Source organism: Micropterus salmoides, unplaced genomic scaffold (assembly GCF_014851395.1).
Source record: "Micropterus salmoides isolate LMB-PRFRI ecotype aquatic unplaced genomic scaffold, ASM1485139v1 Ms_hic_scaffold_7, whole genome shotgun sequence".
Taxonomy (NCBI): Eukaryota; Metazoa; Chordata; class Actinopteri; order Centrarchiformes; family Centrarchidae; genus Micropterus; species Micropterus salmoides.
In genome coordinates this window covers 9,786,473-9,797,993 of record NW_024044459.1, presented here as the reverse complement: position 1 = coordinate 9,797,993, position 11,521 = coordinate 9,786,473, and the positions used below count along the sequence as shown (strand labels likewise).

The 11,521-nt window shown below is 39.8% G+C and overlaps 1 long non-coding RNA gene across 1 annotated transcript; it reads left to right on the top strand.

Annotated features, from left to right (window-relative positions):
* Positions 1–725: 725 nt before the first annotated feature.
* Positions 726–2,637, top strand: LOC119892230. Its single transcript, XR_005442525.1, has 2 exons — positions 726–879; positions 1,989–2,637. It is a non-coding gene; the product is annotated as an uncharacterized LOC119892230 (long non-coding RNA).
* The last annotated feature ends 8,884 nt before the right edge of the window (positions 2,638–11,521 follow it).

The window sequence follows — 11,521 nt, the reverse complement described above, 5'->3', positions numbered from 1 at the left end:
GTTTGATGAGAGGTTAGCGAAAGCTCAGCATATTTCGGAGGGGATGTCACAACCCCGTAGTTATCGCTGACACCTCGCTGTGCTCGCCATGCAAATGTCCCATTATGCCCAGTCCAAATAGATTAAGAGGCCTGTTCAGAAATAAACAGTTTTTTCCAGTTTTTTTCCCCTCTGTGTTGAAGGTGGGAAGAGAGAAAGATGGGAGGGGAAGAAGAAGATGGGTTGGTTGGGGGGTGGGGAGTGGATTGACAGGACAGCGAGGTGATGCCAGCGGTCTGGGGCAGGGAGACAACGGAAAAACTCATTAGTTTGCTTCCACCCCAATTCGCCACTCTGCCTTTGACCTTGAGACATCCACTCCCCTCCATGCCCTGCCCACTATCCACTCCCCCACCCACACCTCCCCCCATCTCCTATTTTAGGTGAATTACACTGCAGGGTTTGGATGGGCAGGGAGTCAGAGTGAGAGGGGCCACCGGACGGCAGGAGCGGAATTGGGCTTCCTCCACACTGCAGAACATTTCAACCTGTTTCCCGCAAAAATCTACTTGTTTCAAGAATTTTCTAGAAATTGCTGTCTGTAACCTAAAATAGATTACTACTAATAATACTTGAAACTAATAAATCTGAATTAGAAACAGGTGAAGTATTGAGCTTAAAGATTCATTCTTGGACTTGTTGACAAAAAACTCTTATTCACATCCTTGTTTTTTCCAAAGCTTTCAGCCACATCTCATGGCTTTCCTCAGCTGATGGCATCATGGATCCTGTACCTGATATGTGAACACCTGTAATCAAGCCACCAAATTTCCAGGTCACGTGACCATGGCAACTGAGCAGACTCTAACATGTGGCTGAATAATGCTTGGTAAAAACTAAGTGAGTGGACCTTGTGATTGTTTGTCAAAAAGCTGGAATATTCTAACTGCACTGACAGACTTATTTAGGGCAAACAGGGGGTGTGGATTTTGAAAAACATGAGCATGAGGGAGCGTGCAATGAAAGGCACTCTCAAGTTGCTTTATGGGAAATGCACTGTAAAATCCAGGGTTTCGGAGTTTGACCCATACTAAAGAAAAGGCATCTGCTGATTTTTACCTCTTAGTCTCTTGTGACTCCCTCAACTTTATGGAAGTGCAATGCCAAATCACTGGAGTTCCCCTTCAAGCAAAATGCATTCTTCATGGGTTTTTTTTTGCTCTCTACTTTGGGCTTTACTTTAAAGAATTTACTCAAGTACTTTGTGAAGGTATTCATTCTGTTCAACTTTAATTTCAGAAGAAAGTATCTTTTTACTCTGCTAAATATATTTGTAATCACTATTTACTTTGCAGATTGAGTTGTAGTGAATTCATGAGGCATTGCTAAATACTTAATAAACTAAATATACATAGTACTATTAGTGCAGGAGCTGTGAACCTTTTTTGAATCATCTACTGTAGACTAGCTACTACATTGCATACAAAGTCTGCTTACAGGTAATGGATCAATCATTTATGACAATATGAAAGGGGTCAATCAGCGTGATGAGTACTTACTTACTTTTGTTATTCCCAGGAGACTTTTCTGCTAATTTGTCCTTTTACTAAGTAAAGTTTTTCAACTTTAACTTGTAGTAGAGTCATTTTCCATTGTCATGTTCAGCTTAGTCAAAACCTACTGCCCAATACTGCAACAGGATTAAGTTTGTTTTCTATGTACAAAAGTAAATTCAGTGTCCTTTATTATTGCTCATCTGGACATTTTGACATCACTGTCAGTTTATATTGTTCAGTGATAGTTTAAATCCTGGAATGAAGCAGGAAATAAAAGTCAGATATGACCACAGATTTGGAAACAATTATGGATGTATTTAGTATGAACACAGTGCCTGAAATAGATCCAGTGTGACCACTCCTGGGGAGAAAGGTTGAGAGCTAACCACACTCACTCTCTATATCTCCTTTTCTCTCTGTCTGCGTGGCTGTCTCTTTTCCTCTCCATTATAGAGACAGAACAACCCCTTCTGGTGTGAACAAAGTATCTCTCTTTTGTCCTGGCTGCCTTGCTGGCTGGAAACCCAAAGTATCCTCTCTGCCTCCAACCTGAGGACGCATGATGAACGTCTGAGGTATTCATTTAGCATTTTCCGTGCGTGCCAGCATGTGCTGTAGACTCAAAGGGTCGAGATGCCTGCAGAGAGGAGGGAGGAAACAAAAGAAATCATCTGCAGAGATCTTTTCTGTCCCACCAACCACATCCCCCGCTAACGCCAGGAGACATGAAACCCATTATCTTGATGGGATCAGGCAGCATCCATCTTAATACTGGATCGCATATGATGACAATGATGATCCTCGGAGCAACATGCCACCAGCTCGAGAGCTTCCTGGTTGCAGGTTTGGAGCGAATCCCATGAGAAAATTCTTTTTTTTTAAAAACCCACTTACAAAAAGGCTCGGCTTGTATCTCAATCTGGTTTAATCCAACTGTGAATTATTAATCAAACAAGATCTGTGTGCCCGTGCGTCTGTCCATCGACGCATCCATTTTTCAGCACCTGCAGGTCCCAATCCTGTCATTTCCTTAATCATAATTTCAGTTATTGCCCTGATCTAATGCACTAACTTTTAATAAATCATACCAGTTGAAACAGCTCCCAAATGGTGTTTTATTTATTATTGGCCTGATGCAGGACCAGTTTGGGGGGTCTCACTTAAGCTCATGCAGGGAGTTGATGTCTTTATGGAGGGCCCAAACAGAGATACCATAGCACCACCTGCTGCCTTTAGAGGGAAGTAGAGGCTTGGTCTCCTCTCTGATTTATTGCGCTGCAGCTGTGTGTCTTTTGTTGTAGCCGCACAGTGAAACAGCAAGTAACAACAACTGGGTTTAGTCTGTGATTTACTGTGCGTAAGTCACTTAGCTGCAAATACAGACATCTGTTTTTGCTGAGATTGACATGGGTGATTTTGGTGTTATTTTATTTGCTTTGAAAAACATGAAAAAGGGAGAGTCCATATGGCTTAGGGGTTAAGGATGCTGACCATATAAAATCTCCACTTTGAGTCTGGCCACCTTTGTTACATTCCTCTTTTCTCATCTTCTCTCAGCACTCTACTGTTAACAAAAGGCAAATTATATTTTAATAAAATACAAAAAGACATCTAAAATGATAATTAAAATGTCATAAATTAAAGGAAATGAAACATTTGTAATTATTCACACTGTAAAATACAAGTTTGACTTGTGCTGCTTAGTGCTGACTGATGAAGATGAGGTTATGATTCTTGCATGTTTTTCAGTCTCATATTTTATTCAGCCCTTCCACAACTGAAAAAGTACAAACAAACATAAAACAGGGAAAATTGACTATTTCAAATGCGCTTGCTCATGACAAATTTTGTTTTGTTTTTAATATATTTAATACTTTTGTGCATTGTAGCTACATCTGGGGAGATGAATCAAATAAGCAGTATTACATTGAAATAATAATTCTAATGATGTTAATATTTATGGTTATAGCCTACGTGGCCACATACTGTACAGTTAGTGTCTCCTCATCACTGACAGAAAGATTAGATTCATCAGTTTAATGTTTTATCTGAAGCAGCTCATGTTCAGTGGGTGGCCTTATGCTGCTCTGCTGCTGTATTGATGTCCACAGTAGGTACAGAGTGACCTCCACAGGATACAAACAGAACTGCAGCCTGATATCTGTCAGTCAAACCATATCTGAGCAACAAAACCCCAAGAATCAAACATTTATTCTGTGTTTTTAATTGATCACATGGAGTGGCACTGAATAAGAGTCTGTTAAATTGAACAAGTTTCTCTCTTTACTTTGAAGAGATCCATCAGTTTAATTTTATTTCCAAGTCAGATTTACAAAGCAATTCATTTTCACGATTTTGATACATTTCACTGAAGAGGCAGTTTATTGCCCACACTCAGAAAGTTAGGTTCTCATACTTATAAGTAATATCCAAATGAATTCTCTCTTCAGCAGCTGAGTGATAAATAGAGACATTACAAATGACTGCAGTATTTTCTCATAAATCTTCTTGTATAGTTTGACTAAATAGCTACAGAATGAAAACACAAACTACCATTCAGTGCTGTGGTGGTTTAATACTGAGGTATGTAGTGATGGAGCTGAGCTCAGCATTAAATGCCAAATCCCGATTTTTGGGCTCCAATGTTAAATGGTAAATGCTACTTGCTAACATGCTTAGCCTACACTATGTCTCTCAGATTAAATCTAATGCCCTAAAACTGGTATGAATTTTAAATAAAATTATACATTTGTGCATCACTTTGTTTATCACTACAAAAAGTAGGATTTAAAAAATAACCTAGTGATTATAGAAATCCTGAGTCAAAATTCTGCCAATACACCCCCCCCCCCCCCAAGTCAGAAATTGACTTATCATCAAAAACGAAAATTTATTCTTTTTAACCATTTTATTTATTAATTTCATGCTCAGTTATGATTGTCTAAATGTTATTTCAAAGCCATCTCCACATAACTAGGAATATTATTCTGGTATAGACAGTTTATCAATTCATTTGATTTGGTTTGATTTGGTTTATTTTTACATTTTAAAGACAATTTTCAATGTTTTAACACCTGTCAGTAAAGAAATTGTTACCTGTAAACATTTTAAGTCTAAAAGAACTCAGAATGTAATGCCTCCTCAGGTTATTGAAAAACTAAATAAACAAAAAAACAATACTTAAGCCATGACCAAAGTGTAGCTCCTATACTGGCACAACTGTCACTTTTTATAAAATAAAATCACTATGGTGAATTCACCTGAAATACTTTTTTACAGTACAGTATTTTCCATACCGATGGCTTTATTTTGTAAATGTTTAAGTATAGTTGACATTGGACAATCTATAGAGGAATAACGCTGTATATTGATTTGAATGAATCCTTCATTTAAGCAGGTAAGCAGATATCAGAGACGAAACAATCCTAAATCAGACAAATCAGTATAACTTTTTTTAACACTAAAAAACAGACAAAACAATACTAAAAAGGCGAAAAAGAGCTAACAACAGAGACAATTACAAATGGCATCATTTACCATAGAAATTATATTAGTCCTAAATGTGCTTACAGCAGTCACTCACAGCACTTTGGTCACATACTGTATATTTGAGCTGCTGGATTATGTGGCCTGCACACGAAACAAGTTGTGTTAGGTGAGTTGTTACAAAAAGGCGGAGTGGTAGATGAGTACAAGTAACAATCACAAAAAAGATTTATATAAAGGGTTATGAAAAATACACAATTACATCATTTTTAAAATCTAAATCTTCAAGAAACCAATCTGCGTCCCATGTAACGCTGCAGAAAGAGGATAACTGCAACAGCACATATGCAGGGCTAAGCTACAGACAGTTTTATAATAAAGGGCTTAATTTGGTATTGTTCTGAAAATAACATAGAAAGTACCCTGCATACATACTCTCATAAGCTTAAACATTTTCTCTTAGTGATGAGGATGGACTTACAACTTCTGATCCATTAAGGATTACTAGGAAGTTTCTTCCAGCTGCAAAAAGTGCAACATGTCACAGCAGTTGTTGCTGTTTGAAGGCATTTATCTCATTCCTAGCAGCAGCTAAATGTCCTATAACACCCACCCTGCCCTCCTCCTTAATCCCTTCACTGTTGTAAAAATTGTTTTCGCTTTTCTTTGAAATCCCAGCAGGAATTACAAGAGATAGAACCAGATGTATCTTCTAAGACTAAGAAGGAAAAAAAAGTAAAAGGAAGCACAGAGATTAAGACTAATGCCTTTCAATATTGTTATACAGATGAAACTTCCCCCCCCCCAAAAAAAAGTACAAGGAGACTAAGCAACAATGCCATTTCATTCCCAGAAAGAGCTCAGTGGCCCAGATGCTACGAGGATAGATTCAGACATTAGTGCTGGAACATTTGTTGATGCAACATTTCATTTTTAGTTCTGTTTTTTTTCCGTTTGTGATGCACTGCTCTACATATGGCCTCCGAGCAGAAAAAATAAAGTTGTTGTATGACATTTCTTGCCTAACAATTTGCTTTATATTTGATGTGTTCATTATTTGAGTATTTCTGTGGACAATACACATTAATCAACATGTACATTTTGGGAAACATTAATGCAAATGTCTCAATTTAGCAGCTAATTTGCATCCGTAGTCCCAGCACAATTAAGAGACAAATAAAGATATTTGGAAACCATAAGAATAAAAAATGATGTATTTTTTTTTTGTTGTTGTCCAGATTATCTTAAACAATACAATCAATAATATTTTTAAACAAAATAGATAGAATTCCTAATTTGACATCAACACGATTATGAGTCATTTTCAGACTGTCAATATTGAGATGTAAACTGAATCTATGCTGGAGAGTTGACACTTTTTAAGCAACAACCTAAAGGACTCAGTAACCATGTTTAAAGTACATATGCTGTCTGTCTGTGTTACATTCAAGTTTATTTGATGAGCCTCTATGGGCCTTTTCTTCAGACGGGTATCATTTTACAAAAAGTATGCTAGTCAGTCCGACATTGACATAACTAGCTGAGTGGAAAAACACTGTATCCTAAACCTTCCATGAACATTTGTTTATGAGTACCTACAAATTCAGAAACAGGAATCACAGTTACAGAATCAGGGTTGGAAGTTTTAGGGAGATGGTGAGTCACATTATAAGCCAAATAAGTCACCTAAATTGTTGTTAACAAGGTTTTGAAGCCTCTACACAATAAACTGTACATAAAAAGCTCTACACCAATCCCCATAGTTCACTGTGTGGGCTGATGAATCTGATCTGCTCCAGTTCACCAGCTCATCGAGTTTTTCCAAACTTAAACATTATGGTGAAAACTGAGCTTGTGAGATGTCTTTGAGATGCCACATTCTTACATTGTTTAAGTTGTAGTAATGTTGATTATTAATTTCATTGTTTTGTTTTCTTTGTTGTTCACACGTTTTAGAAAAAAACAATACAACGCGATGGTAGATTAGAGTGACTGTAAAGGTTTCCTAGGTCTGTTTTTATTAATTGAAAAGATAATTTGTAGTTTGTCTCTTCTTTTCACTATGAATCAGTTTTCCCTTATGAACTGTCACCACAGTGATGTTTCAAAACAACCTGAGAGGGATATCTGTCACAAATTCTGTCCTTTTTCTGATGGATCAGTGTAGTCACCCCTGGAAACACACACAAAAAATATTGCTTGACATCTGTGTTTTATGGATGAGCCATCATTGCTTTATGACAGTGGTTCTCAAACAGGGGGATGAGCCCTCCTGGAGGTCATAGAGCCACATGGATGAACAGGGGGAAAATATGGGGGCATGACTTTCTTTGTTTTTTTTTTGATCCCTTGAAAATGTCATGAAAGGGTTCCTCAGGGAACCTAACTTGGATCCATAATAGTTATGAACAGAATAAACGTGTAAGATTCCTTCCCATGAAACCCATCTGGACTAAACGCAATTGTTTTTTTTTTAGACATCTCGGTCTTTCTACAGCATTAAATTATTACTGTGTTTCAGTGTAAGACAGGCTCTAACCACATGTTGAAATATAGACACTGAAATGCTGTCCTGTATAATCTTTTCAGTTTCAACCTAGTCTAGACTTTCTGAATGGCAAATCCTTGCTTAATGGGTCAGTATGAATCCAAATATTACATTTAGTGTCCACAATCTGTAGCAGAGACAAACCAGATTTTGCATGATTTATTGGTTTTGTTTCCTCATGAGGAGCCTCTTTCTCGGGTTGGTTCTTTTCAGGAACATGTAAACAGAGTATTTTCACACTCTCTCCCTCTGTGACAGTCTGACTTCACCCCCCGCTCGGTGGGAAGAGCAAAGAGCTGTCCCCGGCACTTTGTGTCAAGGCCTGAAGCACGGTCAGCCAGAGACATCCAGACGTCCCCGATGTGAAGAGAAGTGAATGGGAGAGGAAGAGAAACTCTGTGTGACACAGAGGGGGAGGAGGGGGGAGGAAAAGGCGAGGCCGCATCAGACGACTGCCGAGCTGCATCCAAGTGTCAGTGTCCCAAAATAGTGGCGAGTAACGACCAGACTGAAGAAACAAACAACAGCTCTCAGATCAAGTAAACATCGGCTAACACACAAGACACGACAAACTGTGAAGCCTCCCTCTGTCTTCCGGTCTCGTTAATCAGAGCTGCGGAGAAAGCAATCGGAGGGGACACCCGTCCTATCAGAGGAGGCTGCAGCCGTCTCTCCCCTCCTCTGACCGGGTCCACACAAACACTTTGCCTTCGAAAAAATGTTGACAAGCTCCCTCTGTGCAGTGCTGTGTGGACAAAGAGGACAGAGTCTCGTCTCCAGCAGATGTCTTGTGGCGCCGACTATAAATAAAGCCAATGAGACCAGCCGGCCGCTGACGAGCACAAGCCGCCGCGAGGCCGTGTGAGCTTTGCAAAGGGCCTGTCTAGTGTTGGCACGGCAGGCAGGCTAACATTTGGCGGGCCCTTCGTCAAAGCCTGTGATGCCTGTGAGCTTTGTGTTCAGGGTTTGAGAGGAAAATAAAGGTTTTATCAAAGTTGTTTCCCAGGCCGGGGCAAGTGGGAGAGGAATTGATGGAAGCTGAGGTGCACGAAAGAAGCTTGGTTGTGAGGCGCCTGAGGAAACAGATACATGGATGCAGTAGACAACATGTAATGCATTGTTAATTTCTCTTCTCTGCAGTAACATATAGTCAATTTAGCGCGCGTTTAACATCAGTGAGAAGAAGTATAGCATCTAATTTATTTACCATCACGTAATGTGCCATTAAATGCAGTGCAACAGTCACAGAGGAGCACACCAGTGTAGTCTTGTGTTTCATTGATGACCCTGAAAATCCCAAAGGACATTGGTTGCCCGGGGGCCTGTCTGTCTCTATTTAAACCAGTCTAACAGTGCCTTGTTTGGAAAGGGGAGACTTTCATTTGCAAAGACAGTGTAGGCGCTCTCAATTAAGATGTAATGCAGTGCCATTTTATTGCACATTTCATTGCAGGACACATCCACAGTTAGTGCTTTATGAAAGAAAATATCCCAGGGCGGCCATAAGATGGAACACTTACAGTATCTCGGCGATAATCATCACAAATGAGATATTTAGACACTGATAAAATGGTCCATACCAAAATCACGTCCAGCTCTTACACGAAACATTCAGAGGATAAGTCGGAGCACTTTAATTTCATGTTCCATTACACGCCGCCTAAGCGCACAATTACATCGTGGCACATTTCTCTACATTAAGTCTGACAGAAAAATGGAGGCCAGAAATCAAAGACAAAGATGCAGAAAAAAGGGGCCCTCCAACAGATTGTCACAGTGAATCAGTAAGGAATCAGGAAGAAGGTGGTGGGGCGGGAGAAGGGGAGACGTCCTTATGAAAATCCTCCATCAGAGTCCAGAGGCTTCAGTGCATGTGAGAGGTGTGTCCTCTATCATGAATGTACCAGGATCTGATCTTAAATCCTTTTTGGATGAACAGCTGCAGTGACGGCTGTAATCCACTGCGCTATCCTAATAGGAAACCCCCAAAACTCTCATAACAACCATTTCTGACCTTTGTAAAAACAAATATAGCAATAGTGGGTACTGATTGTACATGACTTTACATGACGTGTATTGTAGTCAAAGCTGCACTGAAGATAATCTGTTCTTTCCAAAGGGTGATCAACACCACTGAATGTTGAAGCCAATGTGAAAGCGCTCTAAGCTGAAAAACCTTTAATGGCCACTGGAGCTCCATACTTAACACAAATAAATGAGAGTGGTATCCATGTGGATGGTATCCAACTCTAAGAGTAAAATCACACAGGGTTTCCCCAGGTCACATCAGGGTCAAAGGTCACAGCCTGTGACTCTCCAAAGCAATAAGTTCAACTCTCCTCTCTGTCTGCCCATCTCCTACGCAACCGAAGGTCAAGATTGGCTTTAATTTCTTATAAAGCCTACGTTTTTATGTAGCACGCCATGGTGGTGGTTAAATCACGATGCTGGCCCAAAACCTACCAAGAAGGTTTGATTTCAGATTTGGTTCTGGCACTACATTGTGTCCTCACTCTGTCCACCGCTTTTGCCATTCTGCCATTTGCCATAAATATTGCTGTGTAAGACATCCTGAGTTTCCTGAAACCTTCTGCATTAATAGAGCTGACCAGCTCACAAAAGCTCCTTTATCATTTATCGAGTGTCATATTATACTCCTAGAGAGAAAGTGAATAGGCATATTTCCCAAAATCCCCAAATTCCTTTAAATAGAGTCAAGAAATGATTTTCATGAAGTTGTTGCTGTAATGTTTGAGTTTTAGTTCCGTAGTTGTGGCCATCATCCCTATCACTAAATAATAATATTGTACTCACTAAATAAATTGATGAGATCAGGGAGCAGACACTCAAATTATCTAAACTTAAAGAACTTTTTTTTTTCCACAAACTATCTGTTGTAAAGATCCATCACAGTTTATAGATCGATTGTGGTACAACACTGACTGACCGTAGTTACTGTAGTTGTGTGCACATAGTTTTCCTGCGCAATGAGGGATTATCAGCAACATTATGGGCGTGCTCATTTGTTTTGTTTTTGTTTTTTTAAATCTGGCTCAACTGTTGGTTTGTTTACAAAACTGTCTGATCGTCTGCTCATGTTTCTTGCCCCAGATATTAGCATTTATTTTGGTGAGTGCAATGTTATCATAACTGATAGAAATGGTGGACAAAACTATAAAAAGAAGTTGTAATAAACAGGACTTATTCTATATTGTAGCTTTTTTGTTGTGAACATCTTCTCGTGTGAACTTGATGTTACTGTCCACAGAGTTGATGTGTTCTGTGAAGGCTTGCACTTCCTGGCTTTTAATTTTGACCCAGGTGTCGTCCACATATCTGTACCAGTGGCTCGGTGCTGTTCCTCTGAAGGAGTTGAGGGCTTTACTCTCCACTTCTTCCATGTAGATGTTTGCCACAATCGGGGATACTGGTGAGCCCATGGCACAGCCATGCTTCTGTCTGTAGAATCCACCGTTGTACTGGAAGTAGGTGGTGTTTAGACAGAGGTCGAGTAATTTGCAGATTTGGTCAGGGCTGAGGCTAGTTCTGTTGTCCAGGGTGTTGTCTTGTGTTAGCCGTTTCCTAACGGTTTCTACTGCCTCTATGGTGGGGATGCAGGTGAACAAAGAAGTCACGTCATAGGATACCATGGTTTCATCTGAATCCAGTTTTAGTCCTCGAACTTTGTTTACAAAGTCAACAGAGTTTTGGACGTGGTGAGGCGTGTTTCCCACCAATGGAGCTAAGATGGAAATAGAAATGTGTTTGGCAATGTTGTAGGTGACCCAGTTAATGCTGCTGATAATCGGCCAGAGTGGGGCTCCTTCTTTGTGTATCTTGGGTAGTCCATAAATGCAAGGAATGGCTTCTCCAGGATACAAACGGTAATATTGTTCACGGGTGATGGTGTTGTCCTTCTGTAACTGTTGTAGACATTCTATGGCCTTTTTCT